The sequence below is a fragment of the Neofelis nebulosa genome, chromosome 12, assembly GCF_028018385.1.
Source record: "Neofelis nebulosa isolate mNeoNeb1 chromosome 12, mNeoNeb1.pri, whole genome shotgun sequence".
Taxonomy (NCBI): domain Eukaryota; kingdom Metazoa; phylum Chordata; class Mammalia; order Carnivora; family Felidae; genus Neofelis; species Neofelis nebulosa.
Window position 1 is genome coordinate 35620815 of NC_080793.1, and position 27896 is coordinate 35648710.

General features: G+C 47.6%; 1 protein-coding gene across 6 annotated transcripts in view; it reads right to left on the reverse strand.

Moving 5' to 3' along the window:
- Nucleotides 1-27896, reverse strand: part of FRMPD1 (FERM and PDZ domain containing 1) — a 144105-nt gene that overhangs the window by 67487 nt on the left and 48722 nt on the right. The window contains exon 1 of one of the 6 annotated variants that reach the window (XM_058694864.1): nucleotides 21702-21806. The exons of 1 other annotated variant lie outside the window; for it this stretch is intronic. The gene's annotated coding sequence lies outside the window, so the exon portion shown is untranslated. Of the gene's footprint in view, nucleotides 1-5501; nucleotides 6136-13749; nucleotides 13875-21232; nucleotides 21678-21701; nucleotides 21807-27896 lie in introns of those variants that run through there. 4 more of the 6 variants (XM_058694866.1, XM_058694865.1, XM_058694863.1 and 1 more) reach the window with 4 other exon arrangements.

The following is a 27896-nucleotide window of genomic DNA, read 5'->3' on the forward strand; positions in this document are numbered from 1 at the left end:
CAACAACAAAATCCACAGCAAGAGCAGTGCTTGGGAAATTCAGTCCAAGGACTCCCGCAGCTGCTCACAGGAAGCAGCTGGATTGGACTCCATGGTCTGTGCTGGGGAAGGAAGGCGGGACCCCCAATCCATCATGCTGGAAAACAGCGGCCACCGCCACTGCAGCACAGAAACAGACCGGTTTCCAGAGCTGGGCACAACACACTTCACAGGGCTCCAGCCTCAGTGACCTGGGACGTCAGGCTCTTTCCTGGCCACAGAGGTCTTGAGTCTTCCCTGAAAGTCCTCGTCCTCCCACAGACTCAGCACTGGCCATGGACTGCTGGCCCCGGTCTCTGCATTTTTCAAGTCTTGTCCCCGGATCTTCAGACTCCTGTCTGAAGGGTCTGCAACCGTCTCAAGTCAGGAGATTTGGTCCCAAATCAGTGCCCTTCATTCAAATCAAGCACCTCTGTCAGCTGGGCCTTGTGCTGGCCGCGGTAGAGGAGACAGAGGTTAATCAGACACGGTCCCCGCGCTGGGACAGTTCACACAGTGTGAGAGAGACGGCAAGGTGCGTGGATAAATGACTGCCGGCCAATCCAAGGCAGAGTGTGGGGCCCACAGGAAAGGGACATCTGAAATGCTCCAGAGAGTCTACGAAATGGCTCCTGCCAGCCAGTCGGGCCCCCGTGTGAGGGTTCAAACTGACGGACCTCCTGGCTGGCTTAATGAAGCCCCAGTTAAGCATTGTGCCCGGAAACCTCTCCTCCCTCCTGTAGAATAGCCCAGCTCACAGCACGACATGCAGGGAACCGGGTCAGCTGTTGGGGGATGGCAGCTGCGGGCAGTGGTGTCGACAACGGTCAACGTCTGCCACCTCGGCTCAGACGTAGGTCACTGAAAACCGCAGGGCCCAGAAACCAGACATTCCGCCCTCAGGAAGCATTCTGCCTCCTGTCCCTGACCTCACAGAGAAGGGCCGGCTGGGGTCACCCTGCTCTGAAAGGACCACCCTGGCCGGAGCTTTGCCTGAGGAGAGGAGGAGAAGCAGAGGCCGCAGACACTCGGTGGGGCACCATCTCTGAGGTCGGGGAACAAACAACAGACCCAGAGAATGGGTAAGTTACAGCTCATCCTCTTTCTGGAACCCTCGGAATATGCTAAGAAACCATCGAACATTCCAGGAAAAGCAGTTGGTTTAATGTAAGGCGTAAACCATAGGCGATAAAGCCATCTCTGCGCTCTGGGCACAAGTGTAAAGGGCCGCTGGGCCCAGACAGGCAGGAGACTCAAAACAACAGGTCTGATCCGCCGGATACCGGGTTTAGGGAGTTAATTGAATTCATTTCTTTTTAAGTCCCCATTATTTCTGTCTGTGCACAACGACACCTGTGTTAGGATCAGAGAGACAGGCTCTGAGAAGAGAATCAAGCTCTGAGGGATGGAGCACGGGCTCCCAGGGGGATGGCACGGTGGTGAGCCCCTGGCCACCAGCAGCCCTGCCCCTTGTCCCCCCACCACCCCCACTCCCCCCTGCACACCTGGAAGGGCTCAAAGGTCTGAGCTCGGACTCCGTGTCTTCAGCTGGCAGAGGGCTCAGAGGTCTTGTCGGCTCTCCTGGGACAGACACGAAGCAGCTCACCTTGGGGCGTCCGTGGCATGGACATCAGGAGCACCATGAACGCCCCACTGCCCCCATCCCCCATCTTCCCAAGCCCGGAACCCGGGCATTGGAGAGTCTCTGTACCCTCCCTCCGAACCCAACCACTCTCAGCCCCTGCTACTGTGACCCCCAAACATCTCCCGTGTTTCCTCTTCCATCTCCGCTGCCATCACACATGCCCAGGCTCTTATGTGGTCTCTTACATGGTCACGCAGCACCTGCTCTCCCTGCTTCATTCAGCCTTCTCTCCTGCCAATCCATTTCCACACCACATGGCCATTTTTCTAAGATGCAGATCTGACCTGGTCACTGCCCTGCATCAAACCCTATGATGTCACCCCACAACTTCTAGGATAATTGGTTAGGGTCTGCAGTGTCAACTCTGGAGCAGTCCTCCTGGACTCATATCACTGCTCTGTCACTTACTAGATCTGTGGCTATCAGGTTCCTTAATCACTTGGTGCCTCAGTTTCCCCACTGGTAAAATGTGGACAATAATAGTACCTGCCTCACAAGGTTGTTGTTAGGACTGAGTTAATGCATGTAAACTGCTTCGAACAGTGCCTGTAAATGGTAGCTACTATTTTCACAGATTTGTGCTTTTTACAGACCTTGGAGGCCCTACCTGTTCAGGCCCCATGCAGCTGTGCAACCTCTTTGCTCTGCTATACCTCCCTCCCTCGGCCTCCCAGGGACTTCCAAAGACACTAACCCCCTTCCCTTTTGCTTTCGCCACTGAGCCTTTGCACATGCCACTGTCATTGCTGGGTTGCACCATTCCTCTCCTGGCTTGTCCGACTGTCCATAGTTTCCCTCTCTCAAAACTATATTTGATTATTTATTCATGGATATCTCCTGCTGTAATACAAGATCCATGTGAGCAGGGCCATGGGTGTCTGAGTCACCATGATTCTTCAGTGTTTAAAATAGTGCTAGCTAATGGTGCTAGCTAGCCAAAGCCCAGGCCCTAGGAAGACAGCCCTACTGAAATGAATCAGAAGGAACAGGGTCTTCTCTATACATCAAATACTAGATGTCACAGCACATCTATAAGTTCATGACATCCCAATTTGCTACAACTATTCCCACGAGAGCCACCACTGGAAGAAGGCAGATCCTTGACTTAGATTCAGGTGTTCTAACAAAGTAAGTCGGTGACTGAGAGGGAAAACAGCTTGGAGGAGAAAAAAGCAGCATGGAAGATCCACATTTCAGGTGCTTGATATTCAGATTTTATGTGACCTGACATTACCAGGTCATTCCTGAGTAAAATGAATACAGATCCATTTTGTTTAAAAGACAATGTTAGGAAAGAAAAACAAAGAAGGGAGGAGTTCTGGAAGTTTCCTATAAAGCCCTTCTGTTAAGCAATTTCCATTTTCTTGCAGATTCCTCGTTATAAAATTAGAACTGTGTTCCCCTGGACAATAATCTATGCCCTGGAAGCTTATTTCAAAACCCAATGACCACCATAAGAAAAGCAATTCCTTCCTAATTAAACATTAAGATGATTGGTCAATGTATCAACATACCACGGCAAAATAGTTACAAAATAAAAACAAAGCCTCCCCACCTCCCCTTCAATCTGCTTCCTACTCTGATGGCAGATTAATTTTACTAAAAGCACAGCTCTGCTCAAGCCTTGCCCTCATTCAAAACCCTTCAGTGGCTCCCCATTGCCTTCAGGCTCTGCTCAAGCCTTGCCCTCATTCAAAACCCTTCAGTGGCTCCCCATTGCCTTCAGGATAAAGAACAAACTCCTAGCGGGTGTTTGAAGATCTTTCTCCTTTTGGCCCTGACCTACTTGTGTAGCCTCATTTCCTTCTAATCACCTTCAAATAACCCCTGGCCCAAACAAAATGCACTGAGAGTCCCTGCCACGCCTTTATCTTTTCCCCACTTCTGCCTAGAATGTTCTTTACTCCCCTCTACCCCCCACGTCAAAACCCTGCCTCCTCGTAAGACTCACTCAAATGCTACCTCCTCCATGAAGTCTTCTGTGATGTCCTCCTCCCTAATACATGCTGCCCACCATCTTCAGGCTTCCATAACCTTTTACTAGAGATGATTCTCATGTATTTATCACTGGCTGGCTTGTATTGTTATTTCTGCACATATTCTCTACTTCCTGACAAACTATAAACCCCAATACATTTTCCCCTCACATTTAACATATGTCATGCAAATAGAAGGTACTAAAATTTTGAATGAATCAAGTAACAAGCGGCAGAAAACAGTACAATATGGCTAGCAGCAACTGAATTTATCACTGCACTTAGAGAGGTAGCAAGTCTGGAAACATGAGAACTCTATCCCAGTGGTTGAAACATTTTGTCTACAAACCTGTTTCTATCAAAATCCCCTATTTAGTCTCATTATTTATCCATTGACCTTTCACTTCTGCTGGATGTGTGTGTGTGTGTGTGTGTGTGTGTGTGTGTGTTGCGCAGAGGGGAGGAAGCAGAGTAGAGGAGGAGTATTATCATCAAAAACAGGCAGCAGCAACAGAGAAGCTCCTTCAGTGAAGACAGCTCAAAATCCACAGAAGCATCAAGTGTGTCCTCTACTGGCTGTCAAACACAGGGAGGGGGAGATTGAAGTCCTGCCGGGCAGTGGTTCCCACTTTACTGAGGACCGCAGAGCTTGTGAAAACCCAGGTGGGCCCCGCGCCCAGAGTTTCTGTGCCTGTAGGTTGGGGTGGGGCTCAGATTTTGCATTTCTGACAGGCTCCAGGATACGCGGATAGGGACCGTGCTTTAAGGATCCTCCATGTAGATGAACAAATGAATCAAGGGGTTCAAGGTGCAAGGATAAGCCCCTTGTATATGATACAAGTGTTTTTAAGGCTAGAAAATTCATCTTTAATCAGATTAAGGCACACGGAGAAACAACATCATATCATGGTTTTTCCTTCTCACTTGTAATTCAGAACCTAAAATAAATTCTACAGGGTGGACCAGAAAGTTACAGAGAAAGGAGTTAAGAGACCTAGGTTTGAGTCCTGATTGTGTCACCAGTTAGCTGGGTAACCAAAGACTCCTCACTACTCTTTCTGGACATCACTGCACAATTAGAACCACAGAGATACTCAACCTGAAAAATCTCCAGGGTCAGGTCTTACATCCCATGATCTCACAATTTTAAAAACCTGTTGGCAACTTAGTTCCAAAACTAAATATTAGCCTATCTCTATATAAAATGCTTAAAAATACTGCAAATTGAAAACTGAAAACACAAGAAATAATTAACAGTTAAATTGGAGAAGAGCCCATAATAACTGCAATTATGAAGACTGAAAGAAACTTCACTTATATTTCTCAAATAATAAGTGCTCAAGAATATACCATGGAAGTAGATTTTAAAATACACAGCAAATATACTACAGTTAGGAAATTACTCAGCCATAAAAAAGAATGAAATCTTGCCATTTGCAATGATACAGATGAAGCTAGAGAGTATAATGTAGTGAAATAAGTCAGAGAAAGACACATGCCATATGATTTCACTCGTATGTGTAATTTCAGAAACAAAACAAATGAGCAAAAGGAAAAAAAAGAAATCAAGAAACAGACTCTTACATTATAGAGAAGAAAATGATAGTTACCAGAGGGTGGGGGGGTATGGGTTAAATAGGTGATGGGGATTAAGGAGTACACTTGTGGTGATGAGCACCGGGTGATGTATGGAAGTGTTGAATCACTATATTGGACACCTGAAACTAATATAATGCTGTAAACTAACCGGAATTAAAAACTTAACTTAAAAAAAATGCTACAATTAAAAAAAAACAACAGCTCCCTTTCTGCATACCTTCTAGAGAAAGCAGGACATGTTACAGAATGAGACAATAACTCACCAGTGGAGCAGAGCTGACAGGATTCATCCAAGGAGAGAAATCAGCCCCTCTTCCCCACGTTGGCACCTCCCCTCCATCCCAGGGGCACACTGCTCCTGGGCCGCCCAGCACACAGCTCTTTTTAAAGAGAAAAGGCCACCTTCCCAAGATCGTGGCCACAAGAATGTGAGGATCAAATGACCTTCCCCAGCTCATCAATGAGCCCAAGGAAAGCCGATCGCCGGGCCATGTGGGCCCAGTTGCAGGGTCCCCCCGGGGCCCGCACCCACTCTCCTGCCGCTCCGGGCCAGTTGCAACCATGCCCTCCGCGGGAGTCTGGCCTCTCCCCTTTCAGCACCACAGGCCCAGAAGTCATCCAGATGCCATCTCATCCTCCCCACCTCAGCCACTTGAACCAGCCGAGAGAGGAGACCCCACAGGCCCTCGATGGCAGCCCGCCTGCCACTGGGCCCGGAGCGACCGAGAACTCGAGGCCCCAGGTCTCACGGGGCACCCATTCTGTGGCTGCGGGGCTGACTAGGCGCCTGCTCACCCGCCCCCTTGTGCCCAGCTGACCCGGGTTAAAGTGAACCGCACGGCATTAAGTCGCTAAGCCTCCCGGGGAGGTAGGTCATCCTCAAACACATTATCCCCCCTCAACAGATGGGGAAATGACGCCACAGGAAGATTAAATAACCCCACCCGGCCTCACACAACCTGCCGCAGGTGGAGCACGAGGTGATCCCAGCCCTCGAGCCGGCTCAGGGGTCCAGAATGCTCCGGATAAAGCCCTCCCGGCGACGGAGAGGACTTGCACAGCAGAGCCAAGAAAGAAAGAAGCAGAGCGCCCCTGCTGAAAGCCACTCCCAAGTGTCCCTCTTTTCCCGTGTGTCCCCAGAACACCGTGTAAGAGGATGCTTTTCAACCACAAGCATGAGAGGGGCCGGAGTGTGAGTGCGGGTGCAGAGGACAGGCTCGTAGACAGCAAGGGCCCTTGGTGATTGGCCCCAGAAGGGCTCAGGCCAAGCCAGGTTCTGTCCGTGCCCTCTGCACCCCGCAGGGCTCTGCACGAACTGGTGGCCCTGGCCTGAAACCATGCCTGTTTCACTCCTTCCTTCGATGAGCACTTACGTATCTAACGAGGGCAAGTCACTGAGAGACACACAGGATGAACTGGACCATCCTCCAGTCAAGAGATGTCATCAAGTGTACGTAAATCACATAAATACAAGTGGAGATTAGTACAGGCACAGCAGGGGGGCTGGTAGTGGTTGATGATGGGAGCTCCAGCTGTGGCTACCATTGGGGGGTACAGGAGCAGGTGACCAGGCTATGTAGGGTGGGACAGTGACACCTGCAGGGGTGAGGAGAAGGGTATAGAAAGTGCAGGGAGATGACTCTGGCCTGCCCTGAAGACCTGGCTGAGGGGTGTGAGGGACCAAGGGCATGTCAAGTAGGGTTCAGGACTCAGGGTAGGAATGGCAGGTGGAAACCCTATCACCAAAGGCCTTAAGTGTGGGATTAAGGAGATTAAACTTCCCTCCTGGCCACAGTGCTCAGCACGGCGCCTTGCTCACAGTAGGCACTCATTATCGTTAAGGAGCAAATGCAGGAAGGCAATTTCATTTATGACAAATATACGACAACTGTAAAAGAATATGCCACAAAAATTGCCTCGATTCTTTTCATCAGGTAATATCTGGTCAAAACAACTCCTCAATTTAGTTTAACTATAAAATATTTGCTACATTCTGCCCCAAATGGAGACCATAAGACTTGCCATCAGCTTCTCACCCAAGAGCACTGTGAAAATTAATGATGAGGTAATGTCTGAAGTGCTCAGAGCTCTTTGGAGATGTGTGGCAAAAGACATCACTATTATTAATATTTAAAGAGATTCTACCCAGCTCTGATCTCTTTTTCTGCAGACTAATGTTACGTCCACAGGATAAGGTGATGCCAGATTGGCCTCTAAATAAACCTTCCAACCGACAGTGCCCAATGCAGGTGTATTATCCTGAGTCCCTTACATGGGGCTGATGGGGCCCATCACAAGAATGTGGGGCTGGTCTCCGACCTGTTACTGAGGGTTGCCAGAGGATGCAGGGGCCAAATGGACTACACAGAAGAGCAAGATAGAGTTCAGAAGGTGATATTCCTTGGGATCCCAATTTTTAGGCACTCAAGAGAGTCCAGTGAAGACTTCAAGGGGAATCATTTTTGAAAAACCCACATCCTAAGCCAGTTAACATTTTTAAGTCTAATGCAGTGCCCAAGAAAGGACGATATAAGAATAGCTCCCTGGGCTCAATTACAAATGGAGTGGAAAGAATAATTTCAAAAGTTCAAGGGGAAAAAAAATCAATCTATTTCCTTCCCCCAAAGCTTTCACTTCTATAAATACACTCATACAAATAGACCGAAGACCACTCTTCCTTATGAAAACACTACCTGTCTGGAATTTGCAAGATAAACGATGTGCCCATCTTGCTTTCAATGCACTGAAGCTCAAACAATGCTCTCCAGTAGCTTCTCTCTTCTTCTTAAGACTCACACTTAAGACTTCTTAACACTCACACCCCTTCCCCCATTATAAAAGTAATACATGTGCCTGGTTTTTGAAAGTATTCTTCCTTGGAAAGAAGAAAGCAAAAATTATCTGCTACAGTCTACAAATTGCTAATTACCCTTCTAGCCTCTTTGTGTGAAAATACACATTTTCAACATAACTGTGAATGTTCTGTATATGCTGGGTTTTAGCCTGATTTTTTTTCCTAGAACAATACCCCTTAAACATTTACCTATGTCTTTATTATTGTACAGCATTATTTTCTATGTCCTATTGATCAGAGTGCCATTTTTAAAGCTAACCCCCATTGCTGGACATTTGCTCTATTTTAGCAATGTCTGTGTTACAAGCAATGTTGAGATAAACATCTTTGCATAATACATCGTTAGTTATTCTCTTAGGATAAATTCCTGGGAGAGGTGCTGCTGTGTGAAAAACTGCACAAGTTTGTACAGCTTTAGATCTGGCCAAATTGCACTCCAGAAGGGCTATTGCAAGCTTACTCCTCCATCAGTGGAAGAGCCACCTCCCCTAAATGCTCACTGACACCTACCTTAGTAAGTTTACAAAGCAGGTGTTGCCTTATTTGCAGTCCTTTGATTACTCTGGAGGCAGATTTTTCCCCAAATGCTTCATGCCTACAGTGTTTTTTCCCCAGAGTATTTTTTTTAATGTTTGTTTATTTTTGAGAGAGAGAGAGAGAGAGAGCACAAGCAGGAGAGGGGCAGAAAGAGAGGGAGACACAGAATCTGAAGCAGGCTCCAGGCTCTGAGCTCTCAGCACAGAGCCCAATGTGGGGCCCAAACCCACAAACTACGAGATCTGAGCCAAAATCAGATGCTTAACTAACTGAGCCACCCAGGCGCACCCCCCCCCCCACTTTTTTTTTTCAACTGTATGCTTCCACTCATCAGAAAACCAACATTCTATTCCCTCTCCAAAGGGTATTTCCCCCACCCCACCTCAGTGGTCTTCCTGCTTAGCACCCACCACCCACGTCTTCACCTTGGTGCCCTCCACTCATTTCTCAGCAAACATTTCACAGTTCCATCAAGTAAGTCAGACACAGAACCCAAAAATCAGTTATTCAGTCATCAATTTATTCACCTGATAATCACCATCAAGAGATTGTGGGTCAGGAATGCTCCAGGAACCATACTAAAAGAAGCCAGGGGAGGGAGGGTCAACGAGGTCTGAACAGAAGTACACTTAAGAGAACTCAGAGTTTTCCTGGTAGATGAAGGGAAAGAGTAGGCTAGGCAAAGGGAACAGCATGAGCAAAGTTCCTGAGGCATTTTGAAGCTTCACATATGAAAGGAATATTTGTATTCTTTTCTTTTTGAACTCCAGTATAGTTAATATACTAGTATTACAGATTAATTTCAGGTGCACAATATAATGGTTCAACACTTCCATACATACCCAGTGCCTATCACAAGTGCACTCCTTAATCCCTGTCACCTATGTAACCCATCCCCCCATCCAACTCTCCTCTGGTAACCACCAGTTTGCTCTCTAGAAGAGTCTGTTTCTTGTTTTGCCTCTCTTCTTTTTCCTTTGCACATTTGTTTTGTTTCTTAAATTCCACAAGTGAATGAAATTACATTGTATTTGTCTTTCTCTGATTGACTTATTTTGCTTAGCATTATACTCTCTAGCTCTTTCCATGTTGTTGCAAATAGCAAGATTTCATTCTTTTTTCGTGGCTAAATAATATTCCCTTGTGTGTGTGTGTACACACACACACACACACACACACACACACACACCACACCCTCATATTTATCCATTCATATATCGATGGACATTTGGGCTGCTTTCATAATTTGCCTACTGTACATAATGCTGCTATAAACATAGGGATGCATGTATCCCTTTGAATTAGTGTTTTTGTATTTTGGGGGTAAATACTAATGCAATTGCTGGATCATAGAATAGTTCTATTTTCAATTTTTTGAGGAACCTCCATATTGTTTTCCCACAGTGGCTGCACCAGTTTGCATTCCCACCAACAGTGCCAGAGGGTTCCTTTTTCTCCACATCCTAACCAACACTTGTTGTTTCTCGTATTTTTGATCCTAGCCATTATGACAGGTGTGAGATGGCATCTCATTGTAGTTTTGCTTTTTGTTTCCCTGATGATGAGTGATATTGAGCATCTTTTCATAGGTCTATTGGCCACCTGGATGTTATTTTCATTCTCAGGACATGAGAATGAGGGGCTGGCGTTGAGAATGAAAAGTTGGCTCTTGCTAAATTCACCTGCCAACCTGTTCTTTTCCTTGCACCTTGCCTCTGCTTCCAGTCTCTGGCCCATCTCCAATGCAGACTCCTACAAAAGCCTTGAGAAGCAACCTCACCATCCTTCTCTCCAGATCTCTCTGCTGGGAGCAGAAATCCTGGCACTCACACCAATGTACTCAGCAATTCCCCAGTGAATAGATGGCTCTGTTTGCTGATTCCTGGGTCTTATCTGTCCAGCTAGGAAAGAAACTTCTGGATAGTGATATAGTCTGTCATACCCATAGCCTCTCAACACTGGGCTTAACTTTTAATAGGCAATCAATAAACGCTTATAGAATCTAACCAAATTAAATTGGGCAGAATAAATACAAGAGAAGGGATGGGAGTGCACAGGTTGTATGCTTCTAACTATCATCCAGACAGCTGGGAAAATTGGAACTGTCTTTGAAAATTAGTTTCTGAACACAATCATGACAAAAAATAGATTAATTCTCTTTAGGCATGTAATTCTGCATCTACCTCCTAGACATTTCTCAGTTAGACACACAACTGATACTTGTTAAACTATGCTGCATATCCCAAGAGCTTCTGTACATAAAGGTCAATATATTCTGGAGATTTGGATTTTTTTTTTTTTTAGCAGGAAAGCAGGAGGAAGAGAGGAAATAAGGTCCCTAATACATGCCATCTCTGCTGGGATTTTCCATATCGATAATTCCAACTCAAAGCGAAAATCCTAATGCCACTTGGGAGGAACCTGTCTCCATCATTAATGCTCTCATGCCCACAGCAAACATTTCTAGATAATTCTTCCCTGAGGGTGCAGAGCCCATACATTCCTCTGGTCTCTCCCTGTTCTGGTTCTGATTACCTTAGCTCTGGATTCATCCCCGACCAGGGCTTTCCCCACACACTCTGCTTGTTTGTCCCCACACTAGGCTGTGGCCTCAATCCCTATGTGCCCTGGGGTCTAGAACATTCACCCTCCACAGAGTGGATGCTCAATCTGTGTTGTGGAATTAAATGTAGTGCCAAGGCTATTAAGGACCTTAGAAATAACCCAGTCCACAGATTAAAAACTGAGGCCCAGATTGGGGAAGCAACCTCTTCAAATATACAGAGTTGATGATAATTATTAGGTGAAAGAAAGGAAGAAATCAAATATGTTAGCAATGCTGGAGGAATTAGGAGGCTGAAAGGCTTGATGGAATTTGGAAAGGATGGGGGGAAACAAAGTTTGGTTTTAGACAGCCTCTAACCCTAGAAGTTATCTCAATTCCCCTTGATAGCCCTTCAGATAATATAAAAAAGAAATTAACAATTATTGACTATTTACCATGTATAGGTAGAAAACAGGGGCTGTGTCTTCCTCGGGCCCTCTGTAAGTTTAACACTCGCAGATGGTCCATTAAAGAAGCAAGTAAATAATGTGCCTCAGGTCATGCAGCTAGCAAACCCAGGTATGACGGAGTCAAAAGCCCAGGCACTTTGCCCACGCCCCACTGCCTCTCTGACCCTAGCCCTGAGGCTATGGGTTACCAAGGAAGAGCCAGGAAGACCCAGTGAGCAAGTTTACTGGTGGCCTTGGCCATGTTCCAGGATAACAGACAGCAAGCACCTTCAGAGCCTGAATGTTAGGTCTAGAGCCTCGTTGCCTCCTGAAAGTGAAGAGGGCAGGCACCACCCATCGCTAGTGCTTGGCTGACAGGCCAGACCCACTGCAGAAGCAGGTATAAGACAGAAACACACAGGCCTTGCCATAGCCAGGATACCACTGGTGACTGTGAAGGGCATTGAGGGCAGCTGGAGCCAGATGCAAGGCAGGCAATCATCATAATCACGTCTTTCATTTCATCAGTCAGCACCATATGCCAAGCCTGGCCCTCCCAGGACCAGGCCTTCTCCTGGGCTCTGGACTGAACCAGGCTCAGCCCCTGCCTGGGGGAAGCTCACAGTCAAGTGGGGCAGGTGGAAATACCCCATAGTCACACCATCTGGGGAGGTGCTCCTCCAGCCTGGAAAAGACTTCCTAGACAAGGCAGGGCATTCTGATATGGGGCTATTGCTAGGTGGCTACATCAAACAAGCCTTGTCAAGTTGGGAAATCACTGTTCTTTAAACCCAGCAAGCAAAATAAGAGGCAGAGTTCTCTGAACTGTTCCCCTACACCTGCCCTTAGGGCTCCAAGCAGTGCAGTTGGAGTATCTTACTAGCTGATCCTTCTGATCCTTTTCAAACCTGAGGTTCTTCTCGGTCAAATCTAGTCAGGTGACCAGGAAGGGGGCAATCTGGGGTCCCAGTGGGGATACAACTAAGGATACTTTCAGTCTACTGCTCTAGGCCAGTCCCTCCTGGAAGCCTTCCTGGATCTCACCCAAGGCATGGCCAGCCCTCTGCAGGGCTCCCATGGGTCTCTGTGACATGCAGCACCCCGCCCTATACTGACTTGCTGTCAGCTGCAGGTGGGGCAGAACTGTCTGAGTCATCTGTCTCCTCCCTCCTCCCCACCCCCTGCAGAGACCTTTCTTAGCAAAGCATACTGACCTGAGAGGAGCAGCAGTCAAAGAGGACACTCTGGGTAGGTGTGAGTCAGTAATCCCAGAGCAGCAGTGACAGTCACGAGTAGAGTATGGAGTGGTTCAGTGCTAGACCCACTCGGCCACTGCCCTCCTGCTGCACCCCCTCAGCTCCACCACGGGGCTTCACCAGACCCAACACTCTTGCTTGCTCGAGGCCTTTTTGGCACTCTGGCATGTCAACTGCAAACAAAGTGATGCATACGCTCTTTGGAGAAAAGCATATTTTATTTGTGTTGCATTTGGAGAACGCATCAGCGAGTAGCAACTAAAAACTCCACCTAAAGGGCCGTGGAACTTCTGAAACAGGCTACCCAAAAGGCAAAAAGATCACACTACAATACACTCTGAAAGCTGCGAAGAAGCACTTCCCTACTTTTCAGAAAGAGATATGTACCTGGGCGCTGAGAATATAAACAATTTCCCTCAAGTTCAATGAGCCAATCTCGGACTGAATTAGAGGGGAAATGCAAGGACATTAAGTCTTCCTTTCTGTGTCCCTTCTCTCTCCAGGGCACATTCACTACGGGATCTCCCCTATGCCTAAGAACTAGTAATGAATATTTTAATAGCCACAACTTCTTCCCATTGATAAAAACTCCACTGACTAGCGAGGACATGCTGGTGAAGACTGAAGGACCAGAAAAACCCACCCACATCTGCAGAACCAGGCCCCTCAGAGCAGCAGCCTGGATGCTAAAGAAAGAAAGTCACATGACATGTGCCCAATGGAGACCTGAGGCTGGGGACCCTGGAGAGCTGGGCTCAAATACAATCGAGAGCAGTCACATAAGGAGAGAAAGTAAGAGGCCAAAGGCTGAATAGTGCCCCCCCTAAGAAATATGTCCATACCCCAATCCCAAGAATCTGTAAATGTTACCTTAATTTGAAAAAGGATCTTTGCAGATGCAATTAAGTGAAGGGTCTTCAGGCAAGGAGCTGATCCTGGATTATCCAGGTGGGCCCTAAATGCAATGACAAGTGTCCTAATCAGAGTGAGGCAGAGGGAGATTCAACCCAGACAGGAGGAAGAGCCAGTAGTGATGAAGCCACAAGTCAAGGAACGCCAGCAGCCACCAGAAGCTGGAAGACGCAAAGAAAAAATTCTTCCTTAGAGCCTTCCAAGGGAGCACAGCCCTGTCGACACCTTGATTTCAGACATCTGGGTTCCAGGACCATGAGAGAATACATTTCTGCTGTTTTAAGCCAAGGTTGCAGTGATTTGTTACAGCAGCCACAGGACACTGATACAGTGCCGTAGACGTTATCAGACTGACGAGGGCTCTGAGTCCCAGAGAGGGCACTGCCTCAACCGGAGCCGCTCTGCATCAGCCACTGGTCCCAGACACTCTCCTCTACCTACAGCTCACCAGGCCTCTCTGACACCAGCATGAGTGCGGTTCCACAGGAACCTAACTGGGCCTCAGGTTGTGCTAAATGCAAAGACAGACCCTGGAGTGAGGCTACCCTGCTCTTGCTCCCCTCCGGGCTGGTCAGACCTCACCTGCATGGCTATTGTGTCCAATTCAATTGTGTCTTTTTCAGGGGATTGGATAAACTGGGACATTCTAACTGAAGTAGTGAAGATTCACGGACCTGATCCCTGTCTTTGATTGTCCAAATGGCAGAAATGGCCATCATGGGGAAGAAGAAACAGATTTCTGCGTGGGGCTTCAAAGGGCAGAATCAAGGCCAATGGGGCAGCCACAGCCTGCAGGGAGAGTTAGTGCAGCATAATGAAGAACTTTCTAATAATCAGAGCCAACTGACAATGGAATAGAAATGCCTCGAGGATTGGCAGGTCCAAGCAGAGAGAGGGTGCGTGCACTAGGGGAATTCCTGCACCAGAAAAAGCTCTACTCGATCATCCCCGGAGTTGGCAACCCTGTTTGAAGTCTATGACTATTAGTTAGAGTATCCTGTAAAATATTTTGCATGAGTCTGGATTTTCAGCATACAGGCAGGGAGTGCTCTCACTGAGGAACTTATTTACACAGCTTTTGTTTAAAACAAACAAACAAACAAAAAACTAAGTACTGCAACTAACCAGAAATGAGCTCAGAAAAAAAATCGTTCCTCCTGCTCCTCTATGCTAATATCTCCAACTCCCAGGAAGGAAGAAAGAGGGAGAGCATATTTCTCCATACGGACATCACCCTTTAACCTCACCAGGAACCAACAGCATATGCTCCAGTACCAGGGGAACTTTGGGCTTGATGTCCTTCTCCAGGGAAAACCAGAGAGAACAGAGACTGTTTATTTTAATCATTGCTTTTCCTTTTGCATTCTTCCGAATTCTACATTTGGAACAAAGAAAACAACAAAGCAGTAACTCAGAAGTATACCTATGTTGATGCTCAAAACTTAACCTTGGAGAGGTTTTTTATGGGGGGGTGGTATTGTTATCACTGGTTGTAACAAGTGCTAGCCTACACCCCACATTCTGGATACGCATAGAACAGGAAGCACAGCATTTCTCATCTGCCTGCACATCTGTCTTCTCTTAAGTCAAAATCTCAGAGAACTAAGCACTGTTGCATCCGGGTGAATTCCTCTGAAGCTCTTTCCGTTCAGCATTTTGAAAATTTGCCATGTTACCCTTCTACTGAAATGGCTGAGCTTTTCAGATCATTCCTCAAGAGAGGTCAAAAGAATAGACTCATATTTTTAGATTTGCCACCATCTCTTTTCTAGCCTGTAATTAGTGGGGTTTTTTTTTCTCTTTTTCTAAAAGAACCAGTGTTAAGCACACACATCATTCATCAGCCAGCTTGTGAAATGACTGGAAGCCCAAACCATTTCTAACCACTGGCAAAAAAGGGTCTCCAAACGTCAGGTGGATCCCTGAAAATACTGTCACTTCAGTGAAATTAATGACTACCTCCCTCATGTCGACTGGCCAAGCACCAAATAGGGCTTCCCATTGTCCTTCAGGCAGATAGTTCATTACTTTTAAAACCCTCATATTTGCAGAGCTGCATAATGTAATCTGTACTTACCAAAACAAATTTAAGACAGCATTATTCTGCTTCTGTGAATGCATATTAAGTTTGGTGCATGTCTTAAGACTACAGTGGAAATATAGCTACAACAGCTATGCATAAATCAAAATTTTATATACTAAATGGTGTTAAATACACAGGCATGTTTGGTATTTGAAAGCTTTCCGTACCAGATCTTTCAGTATGGTGGAGAATCCTGTCATAATATAAATAGTGCTCAATTTATCTAGCTTGAAGGTTCATTTTTTTACATCATATATTTATTAAAAATAGGCCATATTGGAAAGCTACATTCAAAATTCAGACTCCTGTTTGAGGTTACATCAACTCTTCATCAAATGAAGGATCCACATTTTAAGGCAGCAGAATGCCTCAAGAGGGTTCATCTGGGGACCACAAGCCCTGAGCATCAGCATCGCATTTCTGGCATGACTCAAACCATTTCAGATCTCAGGAAAATCACAGGCTTTTGTCAGTCCAGTACAGCAAACACATATGAAGCTTGCACAAGGGCTAAGCTCTGTGAGAAGGGCTGTGGAGTGGAGGTAAGAGGGACATTGTGCCTGTCCTTTCAGGGACTTCTCATGGCCATGGCCACCTGCACAAATGACTGCACATAAAATCCTCCACGGTTGATGGTAACAGCTTCCCCATGAGAGATACTAAATGTAGTGAGAGATCAGGGGCAGATAAGAGCTCTGGGAGGAGGGGATCCGGAAGACAGCTGAGCTGGGCCCTCAGGCGTGGGCACGACCACCTGGGCTGAGGTACCTGCTAGGGAGGGGCCAGGTGGAGAGGCAAGGGCCTGGAGACCTGGGGGTGAGATTAAGTGTGGAGGACCTGGTGAGGGAGGAGGGGCACTAAGAGATAGATGGAGACAGAGATCAAGCACCATGTCAGGGCAGGAGGGAGGCACCCCCAGTGCTGACCATGGAGCCTGCTTGAGATTCTGTCTTTCTCTCTCTCCCTCTGTCCCTCTCCCCCATTCACACACACTCTTTCTCTCTCAAATTAGAGAATTAAAAAAAAAAAAAAAAAAAAAAAGATGGAGGGACGCCTGGGTGGCTCAGGCAGTTAAGCGTCCAACTTCGGCTCAGGACATGATCTCCTGGTTCGTTAGCTCAAGCCCCTCATCGGGCTGTGTGTTGACAGTGTGGAGGCTGCTTGGGACGCTCTCTCTCTTCCTTTCTCTACCCTCCCCCACTTGTACTCTATTTCTCTCTTCTCTCAAAATAATAAATAAACTTAAAAAAAAAAAAAAAAAAAGGATGGAGACAACCCATCGTGTCCGCCAGGCTGAGGACTGTGGACTTCATTGTCCGTATACGAGGGACCCCCAGGAGGTCCCTGGGCCATACTTTAGACAAAACAGAAGTCCAACATTCAGAGAGAGAATAGAAAGGTGGAGACACGTTTGAGAGAGATTTTGCAAGTAAAAACGACAGGGCTTGGTGAGTGACTGGATTTCAGTCAAGAGGGATCAAGGGAGAGAGTGAGGTCACAGGTGACTACGTGCCCCTGCTACGCAATTTCCAGCGTGGGAGTGGGCGGGGAGGACACTGGCCAGGGGGCATCTCACAGCAGGGACGGTGGGGGGCAAGGCTGGCTTTGGCGACACCACTCATGCTTCTCCTTAGCACATCAGTGAGCACTCCAGGGGCACTACTCTTCAGGGCTCGCAGTAAGAGGAGATGGGGGAAAGGGAGAAGAGGTGAGGGAGGAGGGACACAGAGGAAAGGAGGAAGGGACAGGAGAGGGAGGGTAAGAAAAGGAAAGAGAGATGAAAAGAGGGAGGCAGAGAGATCCTGAAGAAGTGGCTCTACAGCAGGATGTTCCCAAAGCAGTGGCCACGCTGCCACTCTGGGCCTGGTTTTGCAGGAAAGTGCTGTGGCTAGGTATTCCTCTTTTCAGAACTCCTAAAACATAGTTTTGTTTTGTTTTTTTAATTTTTTAAAAGTTTTAGAGAGAGGGAGAGAGAGAAGCCCAAGTAGGCTCTGCATTGTCAACACAGAGCCTGATAGCAGGGCTCGAATTCACAAACTGTGAGATCATGACCTCAGCCAAGATCAAGAGTCAGGTGCTCAACCAACCGAACCACCCAGGTGCCCCAAGGACTGTTAATACATAGTTTGTATTGAAGGCAACCTCTCTGGAGTCTCCCAAGAACCGAGGGAGTAATATCCACACACACGGCCTACCTAGTCTGAGAACCCACCAAGCTTTTCAGGCCTCTGGGGCTTTGCATTTCCCATTCCCCTCACCGCCACCCCACCCTCTTAACTTTCATCCAGTGTTTGCTACATACCTGGCACTATTTCAAGTACATTACATATATCAACTCATTGAATCCCCAAACAACTCTTTCAAGTAGGATTACTATGCCCAGTTTACAGATGAAGAAACTGAAGTCCATAAGATTAAATAACATGACTATGGAATATATTTAGTTGGCAGGGGGGCCAGTATTCAAATCCAGGCGTTGTGGCCGGGCGTCTACAATCTCATACCAAAGCCAGGTTGCCTCGTCCTGAGCCAGATGGCACCCCCACCCCCCTCAGCTCTAGTCCCAACTGACTCCTTCTCTCCTTTAGTTCCTAGTGACTCAGACAGGCCTTCCTCCGTCACCCCCATCACCTTTTCTCACATTACCCTGTTCATTTCCTTCCCAGCCTTAGCCAACCTGTAATTATTTATGTATTTACTTGATTATTATGTGTCTCCTACTAGGAAATAAACTCCAGGAACACAAGGGTCTTCCCTTTTGTTCCAGTGTATTCCTGGGGCACCTAGAATAGTTCTCTGGCACAGAGAAGGTATTCCACAAATAACTGTTGCATGAACAAATGAAGGGCAGTATAATGGCTGCTAAGTGGTATACATAGGTTCACAAAGTATCGCAATGTCGTTCTTCACCCTCCTGTCCTAGTCTCCTTCCTTGGCTCCTACAGACCCCTAGCAACCCACACTAAGGCAGATGGGAGCCGGTGCCTGGTTCCCAGCATATATGGACAATGCTGATGTATTTATAACCGTGCCTGACTGTCAACCTCCCCCCCCACCCCGGCCAGGTCCTTGAGCACATAGTGATAAGCTTGTGGGAGGCAGGGATTGCATGTTCTGATTAACCTATCTGTGGCCTCCCACCACCTAACAGTATTTATAGGGCATTGTCTGCTGTTGATGTCGGTGTCTGATCTGAGCACCCCCCCAAATAACAAAAAGCCCCTGCCCTTGAATCAGGAGGTCCCCTGAATACAAATCATATTGTTACAGGAACTCCAGTCTGATGGTGAGGTTCCAAGTCAATACACACGCTAAAACAAAAGGCACTATTTATACACTTCAGTGGTGTCTACCAACACTTATGGAGCTCGCCCATGAACACTTTAGTAAAAGAAACCATTATCAAATACCTATTGTTATGCAAACACTGTTAGGCACTTTATACATGATCTCATTTAACCCTGTGCATTGGAATTACTCTTATTCCCCTTTTACAGATGAGAAAAGTGAGGTTCAGAGGCCCAATATCCCCCCAACAAGTGTGGATTCAAGCCCAGGTTCCGACTCTCCTGAACCTCTTCCCACTATCCTCTGAAGTTTTCTGCCTTCTCCCTGCTTCCACCAGACCTGCTGTCCTCCATCTGGGCCCCGGGCTCTCCTGACTCATACCAGTTCCTTGACCTAAAATGGCCTTTCCACTTGTCACCACCTGTTGAAATCCTCTTCCCTCTCCCACCTCCCGTGGTACTGTCTACCTCATTGTCTCCAGTGAGAATCCCCTCCTCAGTGTTCGTGAGGTCCCCAGTAAGAACTCCCAAAATGTGGAGCGTCTGGGTGGCTCAGCAGGTTGAGCATCTGACTCTTGATTCCGGCTCAGGTCCTGGTCTCATGGTTCATGGGATCACATCCAGCTCTACCCTGATGGTGTGGATCCTGCTTGGGATTCTCCCTCTCTGCCCCTATGTGTGCATGTGCTCTCTCTCTCTCAAAATAAGTAAACATTTAACAAAAATAAGAAAGAACTCCCAGAATGGCCTGTGGTATGTTCCTCTTTCTTCCTCACTAGACCCTGAGCTCCTTGAGGGGAGGGCCTACTGGTATTTTCCTGTTTCTTCCTGAACGAGTGGTGAGAAAGTGCTTGCCAACCCACTGAAGAAGGAAGAGGGAAAAGACTAGTGCGATTCTAATGTATCTGAGTGATCAAAGGCTCTGGACAAATCAGCTTCAGCTACACAGCATGGCTGGGAAAAGGCAAACCTATGTACCACAACTCTGCTGTTTCCCTGCCCCAGTCACAAAGCACACTCTTACCAGTCCTCTGATTTCATAAAGCTTGAAACTTAAAACCGGGAAGTCTAGGAAGGAAATAAAATAATAAAATCACTTCCACAAGAATCCTTTGGTAGTAATGGATTTCACCCACACCCTGGGGAGATGCTAACTGCGGCACAAGGGGGACAGAAGATGGGGCAAAAGAACAAAGCTCACCTCTAGGACATCAGTTAACTACCTCACAGTTGTTCTGCTGTGGCTGCACCAGAATGCACTTGTCCTGGAAAATATGTACTTGCCAAACCGTAGGCCTCTCCAAGTATGCCTGTGTTGAACACCCAGCAAGGAATGCCTGATTTAGAGTGACTTTCTATATCATCTTGATTGGAAAACATCTCACCCATCACTTTAGAAACAAGTAGATGCTGGCCTCTATGTCAGGACCCCTAGAACAGTGCATTTTTACCCTGGAACAACTATTTTGAGGTTTTAACAAAAATAACCGACTCACAAACAGAAACGCTTCCTGAAGCCACTCTGAAAACAAATCATTATGCTGTTGAATATTTTATGATGGTCCAAAGCACTGACGGAGGGAAGGCCAGCATTCACCAATCCTTGCCATGTCTATTTCGGGACTCCCAAAGCACCGTGCAAATCTCTTTATTTTCTAAACTCCCATTTGCAAGTGCTGGGTGTATGTTTCCTCTCTACCCAATATTTCCTCTACCCAAACTAACCCTAAATAGACCTGGAAGATTCCACCTCTCCAAAGTTTACAGCAGGACAGCAAGGATCATCTAGTGCATATTCCTCCCTCCCCACTTGTAGGTGGCAAAACTACTAGGGGGACTTGCCCAAGGTCACACAGTCAGTGGATGGCAGAGGGGCCACCAAAAGCCAGGGCCCGGACTCTAAGCTCCAGCAGCGTCCTCTTCCCAGACACTGACTTAACACCCCTCACAAAGCTCAGCCCAAACTTCTGCCGGCTAGCGATGTGACGCCCCCTCACCCAGACTGACTTCTGTGGGTTCCACCCCACAAGGAGCCCTGGAGCTGAGACACTTAGGGGTACCCCTGACTCACAAAACGGCAAGACAGACGTGCGCTTCAGATGATCATCCTGGCGAACCCCTCCTGGTCCAGGTGTGGCCGTAGAAACGGGGCAGGACTGGCTGGTCTGAGGTCACTCAGAAAGTTGGCGCTAGCGGTGGCCGCACCTGAATCCAGGTCTCCCGCCACCCGGTTTGCCGCTCTTTGCACTACCCCATGCACGTCTCAAAAACTTAAGCAACACATTGATGCTGGGGCAGATTTAACCGTTGCACGCCCTGAGCGAACCCGCGGACGCGCCCCGCACCGGGATGGGACACGAGGACTGGAGCCGGGCGCAGGTCAGCCGGGGGCGATGGTGCAAGCAGAGCGCACGGCGGAGGGCGGCGCGGAGGAAGCCGAGGGGCAGGCAGCCTGCAGCTACCGGAGGCGCAGGCCCGGGGCGTAGGGACCGTCAGTCCCCCCCTCCCAAAACTTTGCGGCGCCGGGACCTCGCCCTTACCTGCAGAGGAGGCGCCGCCCGCGCGGACGCGGACCCGAAGAGCTGACGCTTTCGGCGAGGGGCGGCCCCGCCCGGCGGCGGGCACGGACGCGGGCAAGGCTCGGGCAGCGGCTCGGCTCGGGCTCGGCTCGGGCTCCGCCTCCCGCGCCGCGGCTGCAGCCGGAGGGGGGGCGCAGGGCCCGGCCGCGCCCGCGCCGTCTGGCCGCGGCAGGTGCTGAGGCTGCAGCTGCGGGGCCGCCAGCTGCCGGCGCCGCGACCCCCGCCCCGGGGGAGGAGCCCCGCGCGCCGCCTCCGCGGGCCCGGGAGGTCCCGGCCCGCCGCAGTGGGCGGTCCCGCTCCCACCCGGGCCTGCCTCCGCCGGCCTTCCCCGGCTTCCCACCGAGGCACGCAACGTCCGCCGAGTACCCACGGGGAGACTGAGGCCGGGAGAGGAAAGGGGCTCCCCCAAGGTCACCCGGTCCGCCAGCGGCGGGGCCAGACTGGAACCTAGAAGAGTACCAAGGAACGACCGCCTGCTCACTCCACCCTCCCCCTGACTGTCACACTCCAAGGCTTTTCGAAGAACTCCAGCTACGTGGGACTCTGGGGAATGCAGATGGCCCCAACTTCGCCCTCCTCTCAACAGGCTCCCGGGCTGCGGGGAGTTGGAAGAAGTGGACCCACTTTGGCACTACGGCCTTCCTTCTCTGCCTCTAAATTCCTTCAGCGACGGAGCATTGGGGTCCCTTAGCTTTCCCGAGGCTCACTAACTACTCCTGCTTGGTCTCCTTTGAGGGCTCCTCACACCCCAAAGCCCTGAAATGCCGCGATGCCTAGGACTCTGCACTCAGCCCTCTTCCGACTCCCTGGGCCATCTTACCCACTGCTCTGGTTCTGGCCCTACACCTGTCTGTCCATCCCACCCAAATGCATGCCTCTGTCCAAGAACTCTTTTCCCTGCTGACGAATCTACCTAGCACCTACTAGGTCCCTACCCCGTGTTAGAACATGGAGATACAGGTTCAAATAAAGCACTATCCCTGCCCTCAGGAATGCACTAATGGGCTGTTAATACAGTGCAGCTCTTAGAGTAATAGTGTGATCCCAGGGTGCCAAGCGGGGCACCTGCATTGGCTGAGCAAGGGAAGAAGGCCTCCTGGAGAGGATGCCCTCTATACAGAAACCCGGAAAGGCCGAAGAGGTGGCCGGTGACAGGGAGGAGTGTGGAGAGAGCTTTCTAGGCAGAGGCCACAGGAACAAAGACCCAAAGATGAGAGGGAGCCCCTTGAGGGAAGGGAAGGGGCAGAGAGCTGAAGCATGAGAGGTAGTTTTGAGTGGGGAAGGGGCACCATCAGATTGGTATATAGATCAATCTGGTGATGGAATGGAGCACAAATGTAAGTGAATTAAGTGTGTCCTTCATCAAATTAAAACTAAAAATGGGGATGGTGGAGTGGCTCAGTCAGTTGAGCATCTGACTTCAGCTCAGGTCATGATCTCGCAGCTTGTGAGTTTGAGCCCCAACGGCTCTCAGCTGTCAGCTGTCAGCACGGAGCCCACTTCAGATCCTCTGTCCCCCTCTCTCTCTGCCCCTCCCCTGCTCACTCTCTCTTTCTCAAAATACACTTCAAGTTTTTTTCAAAACTAAAAAACAAAAAACAAAAAAAAGACAAAAACAAAAATAGCACTACAGCCTACCTGGCCTAAATGAAGAAAGGCAGTCCAGCACCTGCCTTCTGTATATCTTTTACTTCCAAATCCAGGCTTCTATTCAAAACCTCTCTCCTCAGAGGCTCCCTCTTGGAAAGGCCTCCTAGCTACCTACACCCAAAGATCTCTTTTCTCTCAGTGCTCCAGCCCCTCTGTCACCCAGATCCATGGGCTGAGTTAGCCCTTCACTCCTTGGGGTCTGCTTCCCCGATCTGTCTCCACTCTAGGGACAGTGTACCGAATTCTGCCTCGGGATAAGCATCATTAGGGGAAGTGGACAGAAAATGGAAAATTCTAAAGCCATGGTGGAAATAAAGTAAGCTTCTAAACACCTAAGTGTTGTACCTGTCCACATTATTTCTTAACAACTCCATGCAAATCTACCTCTAAAGACAGTTTAATTTTTTTAATGATGTGTTGTAGATAAAGATTAATAACCAAATTACTCTCCCTAATGCAGATTAAAGACTGAAGAGGGCACTTGTCAAGAAAGGAAAATAAAAACTCAACCCCCTTGTCCAGCAAGTACAGATTTTGCCCATGGAATTTTGTCCTGTCCCTCTCTATTTCCTAGCTGCCCATGCCAGAAGTATCTTCCTCTTCAGGAGCTTTATGTACCTAATGTGTAAACACCTTTCACCCATGGCACCTGGGTCCCCGTTCTGCCTTGGTTCCCATTCTGATGCTTTTCTCCCTCAGCTTTCCTTGTCCGCTGGCTGTTTAAATGCCAAGGTTCCTCATGTCCCCTCTTGGTCTCTTTTGTCTCTTCTCTCTAACTGAGCAATTCTGTCCGATGCATGGTTCAGTCCAGACCTTATTCTGTGCTCCAAACCCAGAGGCATAACTGCCAGCGGAACATCTCCTGAATCCTCCTCAGGTGCCCCAGTCTCAAAGGAGCCAAAACCAAACTCTCGCCTTTCCCCTAAATTACCCCTTTTATATTGCTTCCGTTCCTCAACTGGCAGTGGCACTTACACCAAAACCCAGGGGATATTCTAGACTCTTCCCTCTTCATGGCCCTCATACCCTGCTGGTCGCTAAGTCCAGTCAACTCCGTCTCCATAGCATCCCTTCCACATGTCTCCTCCTCTTCATCTTGCCCGCTCCCTGTGCCTTACTCAGTTGGAGCCTCACCATTTCTTGGCGAAGCTGTAGTAAATGCCTCTAATCTTGCCTGTTTGCAATTCATCTTCCACATGCTGCCAGGGCCCCCTTTTTTTAAAGTTTATTTATTGATCTTGAGAGAGAGAGCATGCGCACAAGTGGACAGAGAGAGAGAGGGAGACAGAGAGAATCCCAAGCAGGCTCTTCATGGGGCTTGAATTCAAGAACTGCGAGATCATGACCTGAGTCATAGTTGGACAATTAACTAACTGAGCCACCCAGGTCCCCCTGCCAGGGATCTTTTTTAAACCAGGAATCAGACAAGTCCCTCTCCTGCTCAAGATACCTCGACTGTTTCTTCTTGACCTATGACAAGCCCCTAACTGCTTAGCATGGCATGCTGCCCTCAGTAATCTGACCTGTTCCAGCTACAGCCCCATTTAGACATCACCCTATACTTCACACCAAATACCTCTTGTTCCTAGGCACATCATATTTTACAATAGTAAAAACAGCTACAATTTATTAACTTACTACGGTGTGTCAGGCACCGTGTTAAGTGCTTTACAGACAACATTTCATGTAAGGAAAGACGTGAAGCATAGCGCTAAGCAATACCATCTCAAGCCAAACCGTCTCTCTTCAAATCCCAGCCCAGCCACTTGTTAACCGGTGTAAGCAAGGGAAAGCTCCACACCCTCTCAGTTCCAAGTTTCTCCCTCTGCAAACGTAGCGGAAGAAGAACCGAGAGTGACTAGGGGTAAAACAGTGCTCACTCCCTGCTGGCCGGCACTTAGTCACGCTTATAAACAGTGTATGCAGTGAGGGCTGCCATGCTCCTTTTTCACAGAAGGAAACTGAGGCCCTAGGAAGTGCAGTCATTCACCTAAGACCCAAAGCCCTACAGTAGCAGTGCTGGGCCTCACCTGGGATTCTAAATCCCCTACAGCTAAGTGCTTTGCATAAGCTATTGGCTCACTCTGGGACCTTTCCTGGTTTCCCGTTTGTTTCCTACGTTTACTGCAACTTGCCAGACAGACTCTTCCTCCTTTAAACCCCAGTCAAAAGTATCTTCTCTGTGAGGTCTTCCCAGTACCTCCTGTGTGCCTGTGCTGCACTTGGGCGATTCTTCAAATAAAACACCAAGTGCCCCACATTACAATGATTTAGTCACACGTGCGTCTTCTTGAAGCCTCCTTGAGAAAGACAATTACCTTATTTATTTTTGTCTTCCTAGAACTCTATAGATATTTGTTGAATGAATAAATAAATCAATGAATAAAACATACATAAGATTCTCAAAGGAACTTTACCCTAACAGCTGTCATTTCAATCTAGATCACTTTTAATCTCTGTTTCTGTCACTGTCAAGTCATTTTTGGTGAGAGAATACCATCAAATGATCTGATATTAATATAGAGCAAGATCCAGCACGACTGAAATCTCTCATATGGCTATTTGATCACGCCTTGTCCTTCTCAGATGTCTCTCCTTTTTTAGTGACACTATGAAATAACCCATAATGAGAAGCTGTGTTGCATCCTAATGAGACTTCCTGACTAAAACATCTGAGGTTTGAATTTATTTCCCATAAGTACCATTTCAGCTAAAAGTTTTGCTTTCTCCACAGCATGAGCGTGTCATTTGTTACTGGCTAAGTGCCCGTACCTTCCCTTTATCCGTATTAATCTCCTTTGCATCCAAATACTTCTGAGAGCTGACTTAATAGTTAGCTTTTCTATATAATTTCCTTCTTCGAATGCCTAACTCTTCCTGACTTCATATCTATTGTTCTCAAAATAGAATAGTTTACTGCTTCAAATTTTAGCTTTACTGTCTGTGGTGATTGAAGACAGTTTTTGCTCCTCCTCAGAATGATTGAATTCCATAAGGCTAAAAAAATTGTTTTAAACCTGCTGCTGTCACTTTGTATGGAGTAGTGTTTTTAAAGTAGACATTAGAAACTTTTATTTGGTATACCAGTACATTGGTACAATACATTGGCAATTTTAATGCCGTCATATCAAATTACTGAGAAGCAGTGCAGGTGAAGAAATGAATAATGGTCTGGGAGGAAGGAAAAAACAAAAACAAAAAGGATTCTAGTACTGTTCTGCCCGTTGCCCAAATCCCCTCAATCTTCAGGCTACAGAAGAAAGGAGAAGTGAGACAGAATGACCTTCAAGGTTTCTTTCAGATCTAAAATGGCATGGTTCCTGCAATACCTATCAAAATAACACCAGCATTCTTCACAGAGCTAGAACAAACAATCCTAAAATTTGTATGGAACCAGAAAAGACCCCAAACAGCCAAAGTGACCTTGAAAAAGAAAACTGAAGCTGGAGTCACCACAATCCCAGTCTTCAAGATGTATTACAAAGCTGTAATCATCAAGACAGTATGGTACTGGCACAAAAACAGACACTCAGATCAATGGAACCCAGAATCAAGAGAACCCAGAAACGGACCCACAAACATATGGTCAACTAATCTTTGACAAAGCAGGAAAGAATATCCAATGGAAGAAAGACAGTCTCTTCAGCAAGTGGGGCTGGGAAAACTGGACAGCGACATGCAGAAGAATGAACCCGAACCACTTTCTTACACCATACACAAAAATAAACTCAAATGGATGAAAGGCTTAAATGTAAGACAGGAAGCCATCAAAATCCTCGAGGAGAAAGCAGGCAAAAACCTCTTTGATCTTGGCCACAGCAACTTCTTACTCAACATGTCTCCGGAGGCAAGGGAATCAAAAGCAAAAGTGAATTATTGGGACCTCATCAAAATAAAAGGCTTCTGCACAGCAAAGAAAACAATCAGCAAAACTAAAAGGTAACTGACAGAATGGGAGAAGATATTTGCAAACGACATATCAGAGAAAGGGTCAGTATCCAACATCTATAAAGAACTTCTCAAATTCAACACCCCAAAACCAAATAATCCAGTGAAGAAATGGGCAAAAGACATGAATAGACACTTCTCCAAAGAAGACATCCAGATGGCCAACTGACACATGAAAAAATGCTCAACATCACTCACCACCAGGGAAATACAAATCAAAGCCACAATGAGATACCACCTCACACCTTTCAGAATGGCTAACATCAACAACTCAGGCAACAACAGATGTCGGCGAAGATGCAGAGAAAGAGGATCTCTTTTGCACTGCTGGTGGGAATGCAAATTGGTGCAGCCACTCTGGAAAACAGTCTGGCGGTTCCTCAAAAGATTAAAGATAGAACTACCCTATGACCCAGCAATTACACTACTAGGTATCTATCCAAGGGACACAGACATGCTGTTTTGAAGGGGCACATGCACCCCAATGTTTATAGCAGCACCATTGACAATAGCCAAAATATGGAAAGAGCCCAAATGTCTATCGATGGATGAATGGAT